Source organism: Orcinus orca, chromosome 5 (genome assembly GCF_937001465.1).
Source record: "Orcinus orca chromosome 5, mOrcOrc1.1, whole genome shotgun sequence".
NCBI classification, from domain to species: domain Eukaryota; kingdom Metazoa; phylum Chordata; class Mammalia; order Artiodactyla; family Delphinidae; genus Orcinus; species Orcinus orca.
Window position 1 is genome coordinate 34,551,503 of NC_064563.1, and position 23,832 is coordinate 34,575,334.

General features: G+C 41.3%; 1 long non-coding RNA gene across 1 annotated transcript; it reads left to right on the forward strand.

Annotated features, from left to right (window-relative positions):
- Positions 1-538: 538 nt before the first annotated feature.
- Positions 539-10,630, forward strand: LOC117196295 (uncharacterized). The gene is made up of 2 exons (XR_007477665.1): positions 539-4,474; positions 7,913-10,630. It is a non-coding gene; the product is annotated as an uncharacterized LOC117196295 (long non-coding RNA).
- Positions 10,631-23,832: the final 13,202 nt, after the last annotated feature.

Genomic DNA, 23,832 nt, shown 5'->3' on the forward strand with positions numbered 1-23,832 from the left:
TTTTTTTATTGACTTTGACATGTTTCTTCTATTATCTTTGGTCTATAGTTTTTAATATGTTTGTTGAACTTATTGAGTTTAAAACTTATTTCATTAATTTTTAACCTTTCTTTCTAAGAAATGCATTTAAGGCTATAAGTTTTTCTCTGAGTATGTGTTTGGCTACAAATCACAGGGTTTGAAATTTAGTGGTCTCATTTTTATTTATTCCTACACATATTTTTTAAATAGTGATTTTAAAAGACCCACTTAACGGGGGCTTCCCTGGTGGCGCAGTGGTTAAGAGTCCTCCTGCCGATGCAGGGGACATGGGTTCGTGCCCTAGTCTGGGAAGATCCCACATGCCGTGGAGCGGCTGGGCCCGTGAGCCATGGCCGCTGAGCCTGCGCGTCCGGAGCGTGTGCTCCGCAGCGGGAGAGGCCACAGCAGTGAGAGGCCCACATACCGCAAAAAAAAAAAAAAAAAAGACACACTTAATGTAAAATTTGCCCTCTTAACTAATATATATATATTTTTTTGCGGTACGCGGGCCTCTCACTGCTGTGGCCTCTCCCGCTGCGGAGCACACGCTCCGGACGCGCAGGCTCAGCGGCCATGGCTCACGGGCCCAGCCGCTCCACGGCATGTGGGATCTTCCCAGACTAGGGCACGAACCCATGTCCCCTGCATCGGCAGGAGGACTCTTAACCACTGCGCCACCAGGGAAGCCCCCTCTTAACCATTTTTAAGTGTACATTTCAGTACTATTAAGTATATTAACGTATTGTGAAATAGATCTCCAGAATTTTATCATCTTGCAAATCTGAAACTCTATACCCATTAAACAACTCCTCTTTCCCTCTCTCTTCAGCCTCTAGTAACCACCACTCTACTTCTTGTTTCTATGAATTTGACTAATTTAGATACCTCATATAAGTGGAATCATACAGTATTTGTCATTTTGTGATGACTTATTTCACTTAGCATAATGTCCTCAAGATTCATCCATGTTGTACATGTTGACAGGACTTTCTCCCTTTTTAAGGCTGAATAACATTGTATGTATGCATGCACCACACTTTGTTTTCCCATTCATCCATCAATGGACATGTGGATTGCTTCCACTTCTTGACTATTGTGAACAGTGCTTCTATAAACATGGGTGTGAAAAAATCTCTTCAACACCCTGGTTTCAATTATTTTGGATATATACCCAGAAGAGGGATTGCTAGATCGTATGGCAGTTCTATTTTTAATATTTTGAAGAAACTTCATACTGTTTTCCATATGTTATACCACTTTACAAATCCACTAATGGTGCACAAGAGTGCCAATTTCTATGCATCCTTGCTAATACTTGTTATTTTCTACTTCTTTGTTTTTAGTAATTGTCATCCTAGTGGCTCTGAGGTGGTATTTCACTGTGGTGTTGCTTTGCATTTTTATGATGATTAGTGATGTTGAGCATCTTTTCATATGCTTTTTGGCCATGATATATCATCTTTGGAGAAATGTCTATTCAAATTCTTTGCCCGTTTTTATTTTTTTTTAAATTTTATTTATTTATTATTATTATTTTTTTTTTGCGGTACACAGGCCTCTCACTGCTGTGGCCTCTCCCGTTGTGGAGCACAGGCTCCGGATGTGCAGGCTCAGCGGCCATGGCTCATGGCCCCAGCCGCTCCGCAGCATGTGGGATCTTCCCAGACTGGGGCATGAACCCATGTCCCCTGGATCGGCAGGCGGACTCTCAACCACTGCGCCACCAGGGACGCCCTCTTTGCCCGTTTTTAATTGGGTCATTATATTTTTTTCTTGTTGAGTTGTAGGACTTCTTTTTATATTCTGAACACTAGACCCTCATCACATATATGACTTGCAAATGTTTTCTTCCATTCTTTATGTTCTCTTTTTACTCTGTTGATGATGTCCTTTGATGCACCAAAGTTTTAAACCTTGAGGTAATCCCATATGTCTATTTTTGCTTTTGTTGCCTATGCTTTTGGTGTCATATCTAAGAAAACATTCAGCCCAATATCATAAAGATTTTCCCTAATGTTTTCTTCTAAGACTTTTATAGTTTTAAGTCTTACACTTAGGTCTTTCATCCACTTTGAGTAAATTTTTGTATATGGTGTAAAGTAAGGGTTCAATTTCATTCTTTTGCATGGGGATATTCAGTTTTCCTACTACTATCTGTTGAAAAGACTATAATTTCCTTACTCACTGGTCTTGACATTCTTGTTGAAGATCACTTGACCATATATGTGAGTATTTATTTCTGGGATCTCTATTCTAGTCATTGATTTATGTGTTGGTTTTTTTGCCAGTATCACACTGTTTTGATTACTGTACCTTTGTTATATGTTTTGAAATCAGGAAATATGAGACCTCCAAATTTGTTTCTCTTTTTCAAAATTGTTTGGCTATTCAGGGTCTCTTGGAGTACCATATGAATTTTAGGATGTATTTTTCTAAGTCTACGAAGAATGTCACTGAGATTTTGATAGTGATCACGTTGAATCTGCAGATCACTTTAAGTAGTACAAACCCATGAACAAGGGATGCCTTTCCATTTATTTGTATCTTCTTTAATTTTTTTCACAATGTTTTGTATTTTACAGTGTACAAATCTTTCATCTCTCTGGTTAGGTTTATTACTAGATATGATTCTTTTTGATGCCATTGTAAATGGATTTGTTTTCTTAATTTTCCTTTTTTATTGAAGTATAGTTGATTTACAGTACTATATTATTTTCAGGTGTATAGCATAGTGATTCAGTATTTTTATAGATTAAACTCCATTTAATGGTTTTATATAATATTGGCTATATTCCCTGTGTTGTACAATATATCCTTGTAGCTTATTTATTTTATACATAGTAGTTTATACCTCATATTTCCTTTCCTCTATCTTGTCTCTCCCCACTTTCCTCTCCCACTGGGAACCATTAATTTGTTCGCTGTATCTGTAAATCTATTTCTGTTTCAGTGTATTTATTTATTTGTTTATTTTTTATATTACATATATAAGTTAAATTGTATGGTATTTGTCTTTCTCCACCTGACATTTCACTAAGCATAATAGCCTCCATGTTGCAAAAAGCAAAACTTTCTTTATTATGGCTGAGTAGTATTCTGATAAATACATATATATATACAGAATACATATATATGTATATATTGGAATATTTATATCTTCTTCTGTATCCATTCATCTGTTGATGGACACTTAGGTTTCTTCCTTATCTTGGCTATGGTAAATAAGCTGCTATAAACATTGGGGTGCATGTGTCTCTTTGAATTAGTGTTTTCATTTTCTTCGGATATATATCCCTGAGTGGAATTGCTTGGTCATATGGTAGTTCTATTTTTCATTTTTTGAGGAATCTGCATATTGTTTTCCATAGCAGCTACACCATTAACCTTCCCACCAACAGTGTACTAGGGTTCCTTTGCCTCCACATCCTTGCCAACATTTGTTATCTGTGGTCTTTTTGATTACAGCCATCAAATAAACAGGTGTGAGGTGATATCACATTGTGGTTTTGATTTTCATTTCTATGGTGATTAGCCATGTTGAGCATCTTTTCATGTGCCTGTTGACCATCTGTCTGTCTTCTCTGGAAAAATGTCTATTCAGGTCTTCTGCCCAATTTTTTATTGGGTTTTTTGGTGTTTTTTTGATATTGAGTTATACGAGCTGTTCATATATTTTGGATTAACCCCTATCAGACATATCATTTTCAAATATTTTCTCCCCTTCAGTAGATTGCCTTTTCATTTTGTTGATGGTTTCCTTTGCTGTACAAAAGCTTTTAAGTTTAACTAGAATCCATTTGTTCATTTTTTCTTTTGTTTCCTTTGCCTGAGGAGACAGATCCAAAAATATATTGCTACAATCTATGTCAAAGAGTGTTCTGCCTATGTTTTCTTCTAGGATTTTTATGGTTTCTGGTCTTACATTTAGATCTTTAATCCATTTTGAGTTTATTTTTATATGTGTTATGAGAAAATTTTCTAATTTCATTCTTTTACATTTAGCTGTCCAGTTTTCCCAGCACCACTTATTGAAGAGACTGTCTTTTCTCTATTGTATATTCTTTCCTCCTTTGTCATAGATTAATTGACCATTAAGTGCTTGGATTTATTTATGGGCTCTCTATTCTGTTCCATTGTTTTATAGCTTTGTGTCTGAAGTCAAAAAGTGTGATGGCGGGAGGTGGGGCTGGAGATGGAGGGGCTAAAGCCAGAGCCAGATATGAATCAGTGTCTAGTTCTCCTATTCTCAGTGTCTGTCACTGCCCTGTTGGGTCAGTGTCAGATCCCAAGATGCTGGAGGAGGAGCCCTGAGAGTCAGGTCTGAGCTGGTTTTATTACATATAGTTACACCCTCTCCCTCTTCTCAGCAATGGCAGCTTTTTGATTACTTATTCAATCTCCTTACTCATTATTAGTCTGCTCATATTTTCTGCTTCTTCATGATTCAGACTTGGTATGTTGTGTGTTTCAAGAAATAAATCCATTTCTTCCAATTTATGTATACAATTGTTCATAGTATTCTTTTTTATATAAAAAATGAACTGTTTTTATTTCTGTGGCACCATTTGTAATATCTCCTCTTTCATTTCTGATTTTAGTTATTTGAGTATTCTCTTTTATTATTAGTTAATCTAGCTAAGATTTTGTCAATTTTATCAATCTTTCAAAAATTTATCTCAATTTTATTGATTTTTTTTCTATTGTTTTTCTGTTCTCTATTTCATTTTTCTCTTCTCTCATCTTTATATTTCCTTGCTTCTGCTAGTTTTGGGTTTAGTTTTTTACCCCTAGTTTCTGTAGGTGTAAATTTAAAATGTTAAATTGAGATCTTCTTTTTTAATGTACACATTTACAGCTATAAAATTCCCTCTTAGCACTGCTTTCATTGTATCCCATAAGTGCTGGTATATTGTATTTTAATTTTCATTTATCTCTAATTTCTCTTGTGATTTATTCTTTGGTGCATTGGTAGTTTAAGGGTGTGCTGTTTAATTTTCACATATTCATGAATTTTTCTGTTTCTCATGTGCTTTTGATTTCCAATTTCATTCCATTTGTAATCAGAAAAGATACTTTGTATAATTTCAATCTTGAATTTGTTAAGACTTGTTTTATGGCCTGACACATGGTCTGTCATAGAAAATGTTCCAAGTGCACTTGAGAAGAATGTATATTCTGTTGTTATTAGGTGGAGTGCTCTATTAGGTCCAATTGCTATATTGTTCAAGTTCAGGTTCTCTATTTTCTTACTGATCTTCTCTCTGTTTGTTCTATTCATTATTGAAAATAGGGGTGTTGAAGTCTTCAGCTATTATTGTGTTGCTGTCTATTTCTCCCTTCAACTCTGCAGTTTGTTTCATATATTTAGGAGCTCTGAGGTTGGGTGCATAAATATTTATAATTGTTATATCTTCTTGGTGAATTATCTCTTATAACAGTTTTTGATTTAAAGTATATTTTTATTTTTGATATTAGTACTCCTTTTCTCTTTTGGTTACCATTTGTAGAGTATCTTTCCATCCTTTCACCTTCAGTCTATAATGTGTCCTGAGATCTAAAGTAAGTCACTTAGAGACACCCTTTTTTTGATTTTGTTTTTAAAATCCATTCAGCCAATCTATGTTTTTTGGTTGAGTTTATCTATTTACATTTAAAATAACTAATGAGAGGGAAGGACTTACTGTTACCATTTTGTTAACTGTTTTCTGTGTGTCTTGTAGCTTTTTTGTCCCTCCTTTCCTTTCTTCCTTTCTTCCTTTGTATTTCTTTATTTTTCTCTTGTAGTAATATACTTTGGTTCCTTTCTCATTTCCCTTTGTGTATGTTCTATGGATGTTTTCTTTGTGGATGCCATTGCAATTGCATAAAGCCTCCTAAAAATATAACATTCTATTTTAAACTGATAACAATTTTACTTCAGTTGCATACAAAAATCTCTACTCCATTACAGCTCCCCACTTCCTCTATTTTATATTATTCATGTCTCAAATTACATTGTATTCCCAGAACATAGGTTTTTGGTTTAAAAAATGCTTTTTGTCACATGTGTATATAAGTTCCCTGCATCAAGATTACTATATTTATTCATGTATTTACTATTACTGGAGATCTTTTTTTTTACATTTTTCTTTCTTTTTTACTTTAAAAAGAATTGAGATATTGTTGATGTACAGTATTATGTAAGTTACAGATGTACAGCATAGTGATTCATAATTTTTTAAGTTTATACTCCATTTATAGTTATTATAAAATATTGACTATATCCCCTGTGTTATATAATGTATCCTTGTAGCTTATTTATTTTATGCATAATAGTTTGTACCTCTTAGTCCCCCTCCTCTATCTTACCCCTCCCCTTTCCCTCTCCCTACTGATAAGCACTAGTTTGTTCTCTCTATATGTGAGTCTGATTCTTTTTTGTTATATTCACTAGTTTGTTGTATTTTTTAGATTCCACATATAAGTGATATTATACATATTTGTCTTTCTCTGTCTGACTTATTTCACTTAGCATAATGCCCTCCAAGTCCATCCATGTTGTTGCAAATGGCAAATTTTCATTCTTTTTATGACTGAGTAGTATTCTATTGTATATATACATACCATATCTTCTTTATCCATTCATCTGTTGATGGACACTTAAGGTTGTTTCCATATCTTGGCAATTGTGAATAATGCTGCTATGAACATTGGTTTCCCTTTTCTCCACAACCTTGCCAACATTTGTTGTCTGTGGTCTTTTTGATGATAGCTATCAAGTAGACAGGTGTGAGCTGATATCACATTGTAGTTTTGATTTTCATTTCTCTGATGATTAATGATGTTGAGCAACTTTCCATGTACCTGTTAATCATCTCTCGTTCTTTGGTCTTCTGCCCATTTTTTAATCTGGTTGTTTGGATTCTTTTGATATTGAGTTGTATGAGCTGTTTATATGTTTTGGATATTAACCACTTATTGGTCATATCATTAGCAAATATTTTCTCCTATTCTTTAGGTTGTCTTTTCATTTTGCTGATGGTTTCCTTTGCTGTGCAAAGGCAAGATTATTATATTTAAAAATGGCTTCATGTTGCTAACATTCTTTTGTTTCAATTTGAAGAAGTCTCTTTAGCATTTCTTCTAGAGCAGTTCTAGTGGTAATAAGCTCTCTCAGCTTCTGTTCATCTGGGAAAGTCTTAATTTCTCCTTCATTTTTTGAAGGACAGTTTGGCCAGATATAGTATCCTTGGCCAACAGTTTTTTCTTTCAGCAATTTGAATATATCATCCCACTTCATTTTGACCTGCAAAGTTTCTGTTGAGAAATTCACTGAAAATCTTATGGAGGCTCCCTTGTTTGTGATTCTCTTTTGCTGAATCTAAGATTCTCTCTCTGTCTTTGACATTAGACAGTTTGATTATAATGTCGTATTGTGGTTCTTTTTGGAGTTTTTTGAGTTTCTTGAATCTGTGTGTCTATTTCTTTCCTTAGAGTTGGGAAATTTTTAGTTATTATTTCTTCAAGTAAATTCTCTGCCCCTTTCACTTTGTCTTTTCCCTCTGGGATTCATACAATGTGTATGTTGGTCCACTTGATACTGTCCCATAAGTTCCTTAGCTCTCTTCATTTTTCTTCATTCAGTTTTTTCCTTTTGTTTCTCCTCTGACTTGACGATTTTAAATGACCTTTCTTCAGGCTGATTTTTTTTCTGCCTGTTGTTGAACCCCTCATTAGTTTTCAGTTCAGTTAATGTATTTTTCAGTTCAAGAATTTCTGTGTTTTTTTTTTTTAATACTTTCTTTCTCTTTGTTGATATTCTCATTTTGTTCTTGGTGGGTTCATGGTAGATGAGCGGATGTAAAGGTAAGCACTTGGACAGTGTTGTGAAGTCATTTACTTTTTCTTCTAGGCACACAGGAAGACTACATTTCCCAGTGTCCCCTGCCTCTGGATGGGGCCATGTGATTAGTTCTGATCAATGGAATTCAACTTCTTGGTCCCGCTCCTACGATATACCATGAGGATCTTGACTGCTCTCATTATCTATAAGGCAGCTATCTGAATACAGAGGACCCAGAAGAAGGTGCAAGATGATGGAGGATCCATAAGATGGAAGGGACAGCCAACCAGGAACATTCACTTTGTTTGTGTGAGGGAGGAAAAAGTCTTTGTATTAATCCACTGAGATTTAGATTTGTTATAGTTGTTAGTCCATTCTGACTGATACAGAAATTGGTAAAGAAAGTGGAGTCTTGCTGAAATTAAATCCTACAGTATGTGACATTAGCATAGCAGTGGTGGTAAGCAGTGAGGAAGCTATGCCGGGGGCTGGAGAAATAGAGATCCATGTTGTTAGAGAAAAAATATTTGATAAAATCATCATTTTTTGAAATGTGGGAGGAAGATCCCATGCCTAATGAGTCATCAGTACCAAGGAAAAAGGTGGGAAGTAGAGTATTAACATGTGTGGATATTATTGGCCTTGATGGCAGGGTATTGCAAAGACGATGTGCATTCAGGAAAGACTCAGCCAGTGTAAATGTTGAAATGAAAGGAAATTGGGAGATTCCAGAAATTTGGCACCTTGAAAGAAGGGAAAGACAAGTATTTTGAAGGCCCAAATAGTAAGAGATAGTAGTTTTAAAGCTTTGAGCAATAAAGGCTCAGTAAAACTTATCAGCTGAATAAAGCCCTCAGGGAAAATTTTAAATTTTGGTCTTTTCTGTTCAAGCTGGATAGGCTCAAGGTAGCTGCCTTTACATTGAGAGAGAGGCAAAGGAGAGGGGTGGGAAAGCACTTCAGGATTTGAGAACTATGACCAGGAAAAAACCTTAGTTATGATTAATAAATGGAACTGAAAGCAAGTAGATTAGCAACCCAGTGTTTGAAGGAATTAAATTTTGTAAGCTACAACAGCCTGGACAAAAACTGGCTCTAACTGTTTAATACTTAAAGCAATCATCAGAATGGCAGTGGCAGCACAGTGGGAGGTGAGCCTGGACCCCACATTCCTCCATGTACAGAACATCCTGGGGTCATCTCTCATCTGTCAGCAGCCAAGGTATTTGCAGCAAGTTTCAATGAAACAAGCACAATGGACTAAACATGTTCACTATCAAAAGGTGAACATTTACAACTTCCAATTTTGACCAAGATGGATTAATGGACCAGATTTATTTCCACCCAAAATAACTAAAAATCTGGACAAATATATGAAACAGTATTTTTAAGACGTTACATATTAGGCAATGAAGAACAATGATTCTTGAAAAATGGGAAGAAAATGAGGTGAACCCTGTGACGGTCCCAGCTTAATTCTTAGAAAGAAAACCAGGGAGAGCTTAGTGGTCTCCTTATGTTGAAAAGTTGGATTTGGAAGGCCCAGATGGCTTGAGTTTGCAGGGCAAATCATCAGAGAGGAAGAGTTGCACAGAGAGAGAAGTCTAGAAATCTGTAGAAGGTTCCTGCAGTATTCACCTGAGTACTGGCCAGTGTGTGAATATGAGAAAATTTCACAAGGCCTAAGAAAGTATTGCCCAAAAAAGATCAGAGGAAAAATCCCTGTAGCTCACACAGGGACAGACATATGTCTGTTTTCAACATCCAGAGGAAAATTATGTAATTCACAAGTTATCAGATGAGTTTGCCTCACTAGTGGGGAAAATTTAGCCCCTCTACTAAGATAAACACTACTCTGGCCCTATCTGAAAAAGCTTAAAAACAATATCTGAAAGAATTAAACTGGCTCTAAGTAACTTAATCATGTCCCATAACAAGAGTCAAGCATATTTATAGGAATACAGAAACAAATAGCACAAAACAAGGTAAAATTTTAAATGTCTGGCATACATTCAAAGATCGCCAGACATCCAATGAAGCAGAAATGTATGATCCATAATGAAGAGAAAAATCAATCATTAGAAACTGACCCAGAAAGAATATAGATGATAGATTCTACAGATGGTAGATTCTATAGAAGTTATCATCATTATAGTAGGTTGGGACCTTAACACAGTTATTAGAACTATAATCCATATGTTCAGAAAGATAGATGAAAGACTGAACTGTTAAGTAGAGACATAGAAAATATAAAGAATACTCAAATTGAACTTATAGACAAGTAAACTATAATGTCTGAGATTTTTAAAAAATACACTGGATGCTACAAATGGTAGATTAGATATTGTGGAAGAGAAGATTAGTGAATTTGCAGACAGAGCAATAGAAACTACCCAAAATGAAACACAAAAAGGAAAAATACTACAAATAAACAAACAAAACATCAGTGGGCTGTAGGACAACTTCAAGCATCCTAAAGTCCCTGAAGGAGAGGAGGTGAAAAATTTTTTTCCAGCTTTGAGGTATTGCTGACACATAACATTGTGTAAGTTTAAGGTGTATAATGTGTTGATTTGACACACCTACATATTGCAAAATGATTACCACCATATCATTAGGTAACACCTTTATCACATTACATAATTACCATTTCTTCTTTGTGGTGAGAACATTTAAGATTTACTCTCTTAGCAACTTTCAAATGCACAGTATTATTGTAAAAATACAGTATTGTTAACAATAATCACCATGCTGTACATTAAATCCCCAGAACTTATTCATCTTATAACTGAAAGTTTGTACTCACTGACCAATATCTCCCCATTTCCCCTACCCCCCTAGTCCCTGGTAACTGCCATTCTACTTTTTTTTCTGTGAGTTTAGCTTCTTTAGATTCTGCATATGAGTGAGCTCACACAGTATTTGTCTTTCTCCATCTGACTTATTTCACTTAGCATAATGCCCCAAGGTCCATCCATGTTGTTGCAAATGGCAGAATTTCCTTCTTTCTCATAGCTGAATAATATTCCAGTGTGTGTGTGTGTGCTCTGTATTCTTCTTTATCCATTCACTTAGGTTGTTTCCACATCTTGCCTATTGTGAATAGTGCTGCAATGAATGTGGGACTGCAGATATCTCTTCAAGATTGTGTTTTCATCTCCTTTGGTTATATACCTGGAAGTAGGATGGCTGGATCACGTGGTAGTTCTATCAAAAGAAATTTTTTGAAGAACTAATGGACATATTAGTAAAAACTATAAATCCAGATACTTAAGAAACTCAGTGAATCCCATGCACAAGGAATAATAAAATTATACCAAGGTACAAGATATAATCAAATTGCTCAAAACAAGAGAAAATCTTAAAAGTAGCTATAGGAAAAGACCATAGATTTTTTGTTGGAATAAACGTAAATCAGAAATAGCCTATCAAACTTTTAAAGTACTGAAATATAAGAATTGTCACCCCAGAATTTTTTACCTAGTAAAAATACCTTTCAAAAATGGTGAAATAAAGACCTCTTTAGGTATAAAGATCAAAAAGGAACTCACCACCAACAGATCTGCACTACAAGGAATACCAAAAGAAGTCCTGGGCTTCCCTGGTGGCGCAGTGGTTAAGAATCCGCCTGCCATTGCAGGGTACACTGGTTCGAGCCCTGGTCTGGGAAGATCCCACATGCCGTGGAGCAACTAAGCCCGTGTGCCACAGCTACTGAGCCTGCGCTCTGGAGCCTGCGTGCCACAACTACTGAAGTCCGTGCACCTGGAGCCCGTGCTCTGCAACAAGAGAAACCACAACAATGAGAAGCCTGCGTGCCGCAACGAAGAGCAGCTCCTGCTCGCCGCAACTAGAGGAAGCCCAAGCACAGCAACGAAGACCCAATGCAGCCAAAAAAAAAAAAAAAAAAAAAAAAGTCCTACAAGCAGAATGAAAATGATACCAGTTATAAATCTGGATCTACACAAAGGAATGAAGAGTACCAGAAATAATAACCATGTGGGTAAATATAAAGACTGTTTTTGTTTTAATCTCTTTAAAAGATAATTGTTTAAAGCAAAAATAAAAACAATGTAATGTGGCATTTAAAACACATAGAGAAAAAAAAAAAAAAAAAACACATAGAGAAGAGCTTCCCTGGTGGCGCAGTGGTTGAGAATCTGCCTGCTAATGCAGGGGACATGGGTTCAAGCCCTGGTCTGAGAGGATCCCACATGCCACAGAGCAACTAGGCCCGTGAGCCACAACTACTGAGCCTGCACGTCCGGAGCCTGTGCTCCGCAACGGGAGAGGCCAAAACAGTGAGAGGCCCGTGTACCGCAAAAAAAAAAAAAAAAAAAAAAAAAAAAACACATAGAGAAATAAAATGTATGACAGCAATAGCACAAAGACCTAAAGGGGGAAAATGTAAATATATTATTGTAAGGTCTTTTCTGTACATGGAATGGTATAACATCACTTGAAAGTAGACGATGACAAATTTTATATGTATACTGTAAACTCTAAAGTAACAACTAAAACAGCATGGAGTTATTGCTTATAAGCCAATAAAGGAGAAGGACATGAAAAAAATTCTAAGTTGATCCAAAAGAAGGCCAAAGAAAGGGAAAAGAGAACAAAGGACAGATGCAATTTGGCACTGTTTGTTAGAGAGCAGATACAGGTGGCAAGGGAACAGGTGGGAGGGTAAGATGTAAGTGGCTGGGTCTCTAGGTGACTGGGTGGGAGGGAGGGAAGTGGATGGGTGGTGAGTTGAAGGTAGTTGAACAGATACTTCAGCCCCAGGTCTCAGATTCTTCCAGAGCTTTGGGCCATGGTTCTTGGTCTTTCATACCCTGCCTGACTATTGATTTCTTCCCTCCAGCTGTGCTTCTTTTACAAGGAAGATCCATGAAGAGCTGTGCCATGAATGATGGATAAAATTTAGGCATATAGAAAGGGAAGGAGATGGTGTTTCAGGAAGCGATAAAGTATAAGCAAAGATATAGAGCCAAAAAAAAAAAAAAAAGGATTGTTCAGAGACAGTTAGAATACCAATTAGGATTGAATGAAGGTTAAGGATCAAGAATTTGTGAAAGCAAAAAAGTTGCACAATTGTACAATTACTGCAGTGACTGCTATTATTGTTGATTTATTGAGCACATGCTATATTCTAGGCACTATGCCAGAGGTGTTGCATATTTTATAGCTACCGTCTGAATTTGACATTATTATCCATATACTATAGGTAGGTAGATGGGCAAAGCGGGGTCGATTAACGTGGCTATGGACACATAGTGGGTGAAGGTCTCAGATGGAATTCAAACCCAGGCCTGGGCTGCCCCCAGGCAGCCCTCTTTCTTGCCTCATGGAAACGACCTTCTTCCTGGGTGGACCCTGCAGTGGCTTGAGAGATCTTACTGTCTGTAGAGGCCCCCTGCCTGGGGATGCTATTTTTTCCAGGACTTGAGATCCTTTAGAAGGTAAGCCCAGAAGAGTGCGGTTTACCTGGGGTGGTTCTCCAGGATGCTGGGCCTCAGACACTTAGGCAGCAGAGAGTGGGTACCTCAAATGGGGCACTGCTTCTCTCTCCAACCTGTGATCACCCTCTCTGAGCAAGGGTCTCCCTTCTCCTAGGGACTCTGGAGATTGGAGGGAAAGCTTTCTGCACTGGCTTCGATTCCCAGGTCTCACCATGTGTGTTACCCTGCACTAATCCCTTCATCATTCTGAGCCTCAGTTTTCTTATTTGTAAAAGCGGGATCAGCTCCCAGCCCTTGGATAAGTGGGTGCAGCAAACACTTCATCAAGCTGGATTGGCCCTAGGGGACGCCAGTAAGAGGCTGCAGAGGGTGTCTGGCATCTTACAGGGAATGGCCCTGGTTGCACTGAACTCAAGGCTCCAAGATGCCATGGGAGGGGTGGTGGGGAACAGCATTTAACCTCAGCACTTGGTTCAGTTCCCTGCTCTGCCACCTTTTGGTCTTTGTACCAGCTCTGAACATTTCTGAGACTCGGTTTCCCTATCTCTGAAAGGCAGATGGCCATGGGGCCCACCTCCTGTGGGTGTTAGGAGGACTCCACGAGTAAGTGTCTGCCTGGGTTGGGGACACAAGTGTTCTGCAGTTGGTGTTGGTCCACTAACACAAAGACCCTAATGCTGGGCAAGCGGTGGGCTCCCGGCATGCAGGACAAGGAACTCCTCGCCTTGCTCCTGTCAGCCTAGGGTTTGGCTGAGCAATGTCAGGGTTGGTGACTAAACAGAGAGAAGCATGAGGGTGAGTGTCTTTTTCTTTTGTGCTCACTAGAAAGCAGCTCAAGGCGCCAAGGGTAAGGTTTCCATAACCCTGGGAATGCTCTGGGGGTCTTGGAGGGAGCCCTGAAATCCACAGTGTCTGCTGGGTCTGGGCCCCTCCTACAGCCCTGATCAGCTCAGCACTGCCCACCCTGCCCTCTTTGACTACTACCTCTGGATCAGGGCTCCTAGATGCCTCTGGATTTACCACTAAGAATCTTGCTATTAAGACTTTTGTGGGGCTTCCCTGGTGGCACAGTGGTTGAGAGTCCGCCTGCCGATGCAGGGGACACGGGTTCGTGCCCCAGTCCAGGAAGATCCCACATGCCGCGGAGAGGATAGGCCCGTGAGCCATGGCCGCTGAGCCTGCGCGTCCGGAGCCTGTGCTCCACAACGGGAGAGGCCACAACAGTGAGAGGCCTGCGTCCCGCCAAAAAAAAAACCAAAACAAGACTTTTGTGCAACCTCCGGAAGCCTCTGCTTCCCATCTGACAGATGGGGAGTTGGTCTATCAATGTTCTGTAGATTTCAGTCATTTGCATGTTATCTGTGTTTTTTGCTATATTTGCATAGAATCATCTGTTATTTGCTCAACACTCTTCTTTAAAAACCTATTAAAGACCTATTAAAATGAAAACTTAAGTGCAATGATTTGAAAAGGAAACTCCATGTATACTTAATTATGAGTGGAAAAATTGACATAAATAGAAAGTGTCCATAGGGACTTCCCTGGTGGCGCAGTGGTTAAGAATCCGCCTGCCAATGCAGGGGACACGGGTTCAAGCCCTGGTCCGGGAAGGTCCCACGTGCCGCAGAGCAACTAAGCCCATGCGCCACAACTACTGAAGCCCACACACCTAGAGCCTGTGCTCCGCAACAAGAGAAGCCACTGTAGTGAGAAGCCCGCGCACTGCAAGGAAGAGTAGCCCCCGCTCGCCGCCACTAGAGAAAGCCTGCACACAGCAACGAAGACCCAATGCATCCAAAAATAAATTAACTAGTTAATTTTAAAAAAAAAGAAAGTGTCCATAAAAATCAAAAGATAAGTTTTAGGATAACAGGTGTATCCTATTCTACCTACAGTGATTCCACATACCACACTTGGAAAATGCAGGGCAGCTCCTGTGTTTCCTCCCAGCTCGATGCTTCCATGACCTCTACCTCCTCCTGCTATTTGGGTACAGACCTAGATGGGGAGCACGCCCCATTGTTATTCATCGTCCCACTGTTATCTCTGTGGACAAAAAAAATCATCCTTGTGGTTTCGCAGAGCAAGGGACAGAAGTCTGGGGCTCCTGTGTCCAGAGAGGCCTCTGATGTTGGGACAAACAATATACCCAAAGAAGAAGTCCCGTGTGTTATCCAATCCCATCTGAAGGATTGCAGACATTCCGGGAGAAGCATAGCAGCGGAGAGTACCTCAGGAGCTTATCTGCCGACCTCCTCGAGGACCACCAGACACTCTAGGCAGGCATCCTCCCTCCCTGTCTGTGGAGCAGCCACAGAAAGACAACACCTTCTCACCCAGGGCTGAGAGCTGCCCGAGAATGTCAGGAAGAGCAGAGCAGGGAGGCAGAGGCCAGGGACACATATGCGCTCATTAGGTCACGTCTAGAGCAGAAAGGGGGCCAGCAGATCTCTGTGGGACATCTTTGTTGTTAGTATAATAACATCTAATATCAATTGAGGCCAGGGGTGTGCTCAGGCCTTGAGCACATGGAATGATCTCGCCAGGACCTCATCCCTGCAGTCAGCCCTATCAGCATTCCCTTTCGTGGAGACATTGGTCTAGGAAGGGCAGAGAGCCGGTGGGTGGCCAAGGGACCCCAAGCCAGGGCTGGTAGCAGCCACACTGCTACCTTGTTTTCCTGAGCGCCCTGTCTCTGGCGGAATCTCTCTCTCTCCCCAGTATCATCTCCTGCTGCTCCTTCCTTCTCCAGCCCCTCTTCATTTATTAAAAAAATTATTGACAATTTATTATATTCCAAGCACTGGGCTTTTCACCAGCCACAAAGAACTTCCCCCCACCCTATACCCACTGTCTCTAGTTCTCCTCCTATTCTCTCTTAATTTTTTAAAATCAACTTTATAGGACATTTTTAATTTTATTAAAAAATTTTTAACACCTTTATTGGAGTATAATTGCTTTACAATGGTGTGTTAGTTTCTGCTGTATAACAAAGTGAATCAGCTATACATATACATATATCCCCACATCTCCTCCCTCTTGCGTCTCCCTCCCACCCTCCCTATCCCACCCTTCTAGGTGGTCACAAAGTAACGAGCTGATCTCCCTGTGCTATGCGGCTGCTTCCCGCTAGCTATCTATTTTACATTTGGTAGTGTATATATGTCCATGCCACTCTCTCACTTCATCCCAGCTTACCCTTCCCCCTCCCTAGGGCATTTTTTAGATACTATAAATTTGCATACAATAAGATGTACCCGTTTTAGTGTACCCTCGGATGGATTTTTAATAAATGTGTCCACCTGAGTAGCCACAATCCAAATCAACATACAGAACATGTGCATCGCCCCTAGGAAGTTCCTTCAGGTCGTTTCAGCCAATCCCAGCCCACCCCAGCCCCAGGCAACTGCTGATCTACTTTCTGTCACTATAGATTAGTTTCACCTTTTCTAGGATTCCATACAAATGAAATCTTACAGTATATATTCTTCTGTGTCTGGCTTCCTTTGCTCAGCATAATGTTTTAGGGATTTGGTTCATTTTTACGGCTGGGTAATATTCCATGGTGTGCCTATACTACCTTGTGTTTACCCGTTCATCTACTGAGGGATACCTGAGTTCTTTCCAGTTTAGGGCCTATTGTGAATAAGGCTGTTATAAATTTATATTTGTGTACAAGTCTTTTCATGAACATAAGTTTTCATTTCTCTCAAAACCTAGGAGTGGAATTGCTAAGTCACATGGCAAGTATGTGTTTACTTTATAAGAAACTGCAAAACAGTTGTACCCTTTTACACTCCCACGATGTCTGAACAATGTATGGAAGTTCTAGTTGTTTCACATTGTTGCCAACGTCTGGTATTATCAGTTTTTAAATTTAAACCATTCTATTGAATCACTGGATGTGCAATGATTTGTCATTGTGGTTTTAATCCATATTTCCCTGATTACTAATGCTCTGAGAATTCTTTCATGTGGTTTATTGGTCACTCATACATTTTCTTTTATAAAGTATGTTTAAATCTTTTACCCATTAAAAAAAAATTGAGTTGTTTGTCATCTAATTATTGAGTTGAGACTTCTTTATATATTCTAGATACAAATCTCTTGTATAATATTTGTATTGTGAATATTTTCTCCTGGTTTGTGGCTTGTGTTTTCATTTTCTCAACAGTATCTTTTGAAGAATGGAAGTTTTTAATTTTGATAAAATCTAAATGATCGCTTCTTTTAAGCTTTATGTGTCTTGTCTAAGAAATCTTTGCCTGTCCCAAGTTCACAAAGATTTACTCCTATATTTTCTTCTAGAAATTGTATAGTTTTGACTTTTAGATTCAAGTAAATGCTCCACTTCAAATTGATTTTTGTGTATGACGTGAGGTAAGAATTGGGGTTCCTTTTTTTTTCCTTTACAGATATTCAGTGGTTCCTGCATCATTTGTTGAAAAGATGATACCCTTTTTCCTACTGAATTACCTTGGCATCTTTGTTGACTATCAATTGCCCATATATGTTTGTGTTTATTTCTGGGCTCTCTAATCTGTTCCATGGATCTTATACCTATATAACACTTTACTGATTACTGTAGCTTTCCAGTATATCTGAAAATCTAGTATAAGTTCTTCAAATTTGTTTTTCTCTTTCAAGATTATTTTGGCTATTTTTTTATCCTTAACATTTCCATATTAATTTTAGCATCAGTTTTTCTATTTCTATGAGAAAAGCCCACTGGAATTTTAATTGAGATAGTATTGAATTTATAACTCACACTGGGGTAGAATTGACATCTTAACAATGTAGAGTCTCCCAAACCATGAACATGGTATATCTCTTTGTTTCTTTAGGTTTTCTTTGGTTTCTCTTGATAATATTTTGTAATTTTTAGTGAGCAGAACTTGTACATACTGTGTTAAATTGGTCTCTAAGTATTTCATGTTTTTGATGCCATTGTAATTGGTATTTAAAAATTTCATTTCCAATTATTCATTGCTGGTAAATAGAAATAAAATAGATTTTTTTATATTGACCTTGTATTCTGCACTCTTTCTAAATTCTTTTATTGCTTCTAGTAATTTTGGGGGTAGATTCCTTAGGCTTTTCAACATATAAGAGCATGTTGTCTGCAAATAAAGACAGTATTACTTCTTCCTTTCTAAATTTTATTCAGTTACTTCTTTTTCTTACATCATCACCCAGGCAAGTACCTCTAATATCATGTTGATTAGAAGTGGTAAGACCAACATCTTAGGATCATTCTTGGTTTCTTTCTTGAGTTCCTACATCATGTCATTATTAGATCATATTGATTCTTCCTTTGAAATGCAAGCTGGTTAAAAGTGTGGACTCTAAAGCCAGAAAGCCTGGGTTCAAATCTTGTCTTTACCAGTTACTGGCTGTATACTTGGGCAGTTACCTAACATCTTTGACTCAATATTTTGATTTATAAAGAGTGTGATTATAATTATGCCAACTTCATAGTGGGTTTTTGTTGTTGTGAGGATTAAGCCTTGGCTCACGGGAAGTGCACACTGAATGTCAGTATCAAATAGCTCCCTAGGCGGTCTCACACTTCCAGCCCTGTCCCCCTTCAGTCTATTCTCATCACAGCAGCCAGATGGATCCTGTGAACAGATAAGTTAGAGCTTATCTCTTTCTAGTTCAAAACCTTGCAGTGGTTCTCATTTCACTCAGAGTAAAAGTCAAACACCTCCCAATAGCCTGCTAGTCCAGGCTGAGGAGGCTCTATGAAATCCCGCACCTCACAGCTCAGACACCCCCTTCTGCGGGGAGTAGACTACAGGAAGCTGTGTGAGTTGTTGGGGGGCAGGTGAGGGTAGCTGCCCTCTCCCATTGTGAGGTTGCCCTGCCCTCCAGGAAGTGTGTTCTTGCCCAGCCCAAGCTCCTGTTCCCTCCCTGAGATAACAGGGCCTCGCCACTGCACACAGGTCAGTCTCGAAGGGGCACTGGGCACAAGGCCCATTCTAAAAGGCTACACTAGCAAGCTGGGGAGGCTGGGGAGACCCCAGCGAGGTTGGCCTGCCCAGCAGCCAAGTTGGCTGATTTCTTGATGAGCTGTGTGTCAAGTCTAGGTGGTCCTGAGGTCAGAGTGGTTCAGCTGCAGCCTCCTTGGCTTTGGAGGGGGCAGGGTGTCTGCTTGTGCCATCTGGAGACCAGGGTCCAGCCTGGTGTTTGAATGTTCTTACTCCATGTTTGGGGCCTCATAGGCTGTACTGGAAGGAGCCTTGTGCTGGGTGCCAGGGGTACAGTGATGAACGAGACACAGGCCTGCCTCACAGGGCTTGCCATCCAGTGGGGAGGCAGACATGCAAATAGCCAATGGAGCAAACATTGGAGTAACAGGAACTTGGACGAGGGTAGACTTGGGGTGTAGCAGGCAATCAGGGAAGGTTTCCTGGGAAGGTCACAGTCCCATTTCTCAGGCATAAAAGTTAAACCAATCTTCATTGATTTCTTTAGGGATGGGACTCAGAGGATTTTCTTTCCAGCAGTTTTGGTAAGCTGAGCACGGTCACCCACTTCTTACCACACCTGCACAAATGTCACCTGGTCATCCTGTGTGAGTCAGCATCCTTGGCTGGAAGCCTAGCCCAGAGTTGTGCTTCTCTCAACCCCAGCACAAGGGAAGGAGGGGGTTCTGTAATCCCACAGAATTTTGGATTTACCTTCATGCCCTCTGACATTCCTGAGCAATGGGCAAGTGACATTTGTGGTGTCTTTCTTCCAGCCTCCAGGCATCCGAGTATTGCAGAAGCCAGGGCTGTGACTCAGTGGGTTCTGGAACTGCCCCCAAACTTCAGCTCACTCCAGCAGACTTCCTACTCAGCCTCCAGGGTGGCCTTGGGCAGGGCGTTCTCATGACGAACTAAACTCTGGGGCTGGACTCTACCTCCTTCAAAGCCTGCCCAGCAGGAACAAGCACTCTTGTTGGCCAGTCACAGGGAGACAGACAGACTACTGACACCCCTCCCCAAAGATGGTTCCCCTTTGCAGCAGGTCACACGTTAAGGCCCACGTTGATGCTACGACAGTTCCTTGTATCAAGCCCTTCCTGGGTGCCAGTTGGGGTCTCTTCGTTAAATGCTTCACCTTAAATCTGAGTCAGTCAGAATTTCCGCCCTCATTTTAGGAAAAAGAGGCTCAGAGAGGTTACTTTTCCAAGGTCGCAGGATCTGATTTGAAACCCAGCTGACCATAAGCCCATGTTCTTACCCCTGCAGTCTCTCTCCCTTTTTCTGACGCCGTCAGGAGCTGCAGACCCAGCAGCACCCCTGTGACACACACCGTATCGCTCAAGGTTGTTTTCTGGATGGTGGGCACTCGGCCGGGTGCCAGGCCAAGCAGTCTGTGTTTTCTCTTGCGAATAAGGGCTAGTTAGCAGGACACTGATGCATGGTCCAGGAGAGGTGACGGCAGAGTTTAAGTCAGTTCGCTGAGATGCTCTGTGGCTGGAGGGTCACCCTCCCATCCCCACCTTCACATGTCAGGAGATGGGCCAGGAGCTCACTGTCCTGGCTGCACGTTGTAATCCCCTGATCTGGGCCCACCCTAGAGACTCTGGGGTGGTCTGGAGTGGGATAGAAATATTACTCTTTTTAGAAATCTCCCCTGCCCCAGGTGACCCTGATTTGCAGCCCCCGGTGAGGACCTCTGGTTAGGACGGTGCAAATTCCTGCTGCTCTTCACCCTCAAGCTCAGGCTCACTGACCCCACAGGAGGTTCTGAACTGGAATCCAGTGGTGGTGCGGGGCCTGAGCCGACGCTGGACACACACTCAGGCTGGCTGGGCCATCTGGAGAGCCCGGCTCTTCACACATCTGGGCAGAGGCTGTGCATTTCCCGGGAAAGCGGATCCCAGTCCCTGACTAGCCTCTCCCTCAAGGACTGAGTAACTTGAGTGCTTTGAAATTCTTTCCCTGGAAGTCTGACTTTGCAGTCCTCTGGGCTTGGCTGAGTGCCATTCCCTTCTGCAGTCACAGAGCCAAGGTCCAAAGGAGTAGGACGCTTCCTGGAGGGCCCCCAGGGCCACAGACATCATCCATTCTTCTCTTCCTCTTTTCAGCTCTGTCCCTCACTCCTCTGTGGTAAGTTTGGCTCTGCCGCTGAGTCGGGGAGACACAGCGACACGCCCTCACAGATGACAGACAGCTGAGTGGCCGTGACAGAGTGTGTGCAGGACGCAGTGGGGCAGGTGAGCGCTGGCAGGGCCACTGTAAGACAAGTCTGTGCACATTTGCCAGTCAGATCAAATGTTCCTGCTTGTGGCCTACCTGTCCTCCAGTCTGACTCCAGGCCTATGTCCCCCTCTGCCCTAGAGAACCCAGAAGTGGGTGGTCAGAGCTATGGCGGGGATTCTCAGTGCCTCTTAGTAGATACATCAGGGTAGCTGGACTCACAGGGATTCTGCTCTGGGGACTTGATGCTCCTTGGACCACAGCCTCCCTGCCCGTGCCACCGCCCCGGGGTGGGAGTGGGGATACTGAGGGGTGTCAGGGACATCAGAGCCCCTCCAGACAGAGCTCTGCCAACCTTCTCACTCCCAGCCCCTCATCTGGAGGGACTTCCTGTCTGATGGTTCCTCCTCTCTGCAGGGGCACACTGGCCAGCTTCTGGCCTCAGGCCAGAGCCCTGGGGAGTCCCTTCGTTTCTTCTCGCCTGGCCTGATCTCACTGTACTTCCAGCCAAACTTTCTCAACAAGATTTGAGAGCCTGGAGAGGGTCTATAGCCCTATTATCAAGAAGGTGTGGAAACACTGAAACTCTGACAGGTGGCTTCCAGCAAGCCATGGAGCATTAGGGCCAGCCCTGAGGAGTCCTGAGCTCTGATGAGGGTCCCCCAGGTTCTGAACCCTGATGAGGGCCCCCAGCCCTGAGCTCTGATAGTGGTCCCTCAGGCACAAGCTCTGTGATATCTTCTGAATAGGGAACCTTCTCTTGGAGGACTCTGTCTCAGGCACTGCAGCACAGCCAGGGGCTCTCACTGCATCCATTTTCGGAATGAATGACTCAGTAACTGACTGCCTTCCTTCCCCCTGGCTGTCCCTCCTTCTCATTAGCCCACGGTCCCCCCACCCCCACCCCAAATGAGTGCCTGCTGACTATCTGCTGATCATCTTTGGACTCACCTTCTCCTTCTTTGAGCATTGCAGATGTGCCCTCTTGGGGGGCATCTAAGCCATCCTTTTCCTTCTACCGTGTGCTGTCCTGTGCTGATCCTCCACTCTGTCCCCTCTCATTCCATGTGCACCTCCTCTCATCATGGGCAGCAGCCTGCTAATGACTGCGACGGCTCAGGGGGTCCCCGCCTGGCCAGCTTCTCCAGGAGGCCAGCACATTGCAGGAGCTGATGTGGGTTTGCTGCTGGGCCTGGGAATGATACACAGGAGGCCGCCTCCCTGGAGAGGCAGTGAAGGAAGGCCTATCTGGAGACCCAGAGGTGGAAAAGTGAGGATGGAGGGGAGGGCCTATGGGGAGGAGGGGGTCAAAGATCATGGCCCTTCCCTGAAGTCTGGGAGGACTGGGTCCCCCTCCCTGTGGGCAGATTTATGGCAGGGCCAGTCACCTACCCCTTCCCATATATGTCACATATGGTGGCAGGCTCCGACATAAGAGCTAGAGAGAGATGGGCAAAGAAAGAGAGAGAAGAGGGGAGGGTCAACCTGAGCAAACTGTACCCAGGAGGGCCAAATAGCAGGCTTATGGTGCAGAGTGGGGAGACCTAGTGGATTCGGGGATGGTGTGGGAGGCTGGGGCAGAGGAATCCAGGACAGCATCTGAGCCAGCACACTCCCGCTTACCCCCAGTCCAGTAGGTTCCAATCTTTTCAAGTATATCAGTCCCCTTTTAGTATCCAAAACTCTAATGTCTTTCACATGATTGATAGTATTTTTACCTTCTCTTTATGCTAATAATTTCTAGAAAGAAAAGTAAAAGCAGGCTGTCTACTTAGGTGTGGGAGTGGGACAAAATATTCCCAAATGTTGTTTAGGATGGAATGCCCACAATTTTTAGAAAATCAGCTTTGCTTCAATAGATTAATTTCTTCTTCTCAGATGTGATGTACTGTTCTAATTCCATCAAACACATAACTTTTGTGTATTTGGATTTTAGTTACATTATTTAAGAAGAAATAGTACCATTTTGCTTAAAAATACTTTTTTACTATGGAAATTTTCAATCACAAAAGTAAAGAAAATATTAAAACAAATCCCCATGTGCCCATGACCTGCTTTAATAATTAACATATGATGGGTCTTGTTTCATCTCCAAACCCCACTCCCACTTCTTCCCCGGCCTCTGGGCCACTGGATTATTTTAAAGTAAATTCCAGACATATCATTTCATCTGTGTGTATTTCAGTTTCTGAGAAGTAAGAACTCCTTCAAAAACATAACCACATACTATTGTGACACAATAAGTTAACAATTATTCCTTAATATCATTAAATATTCCATCATGTTTAAATTCCTCAGTTGTCTCATTAATGTCTTTTTAGAGATGGTTTGTTTAA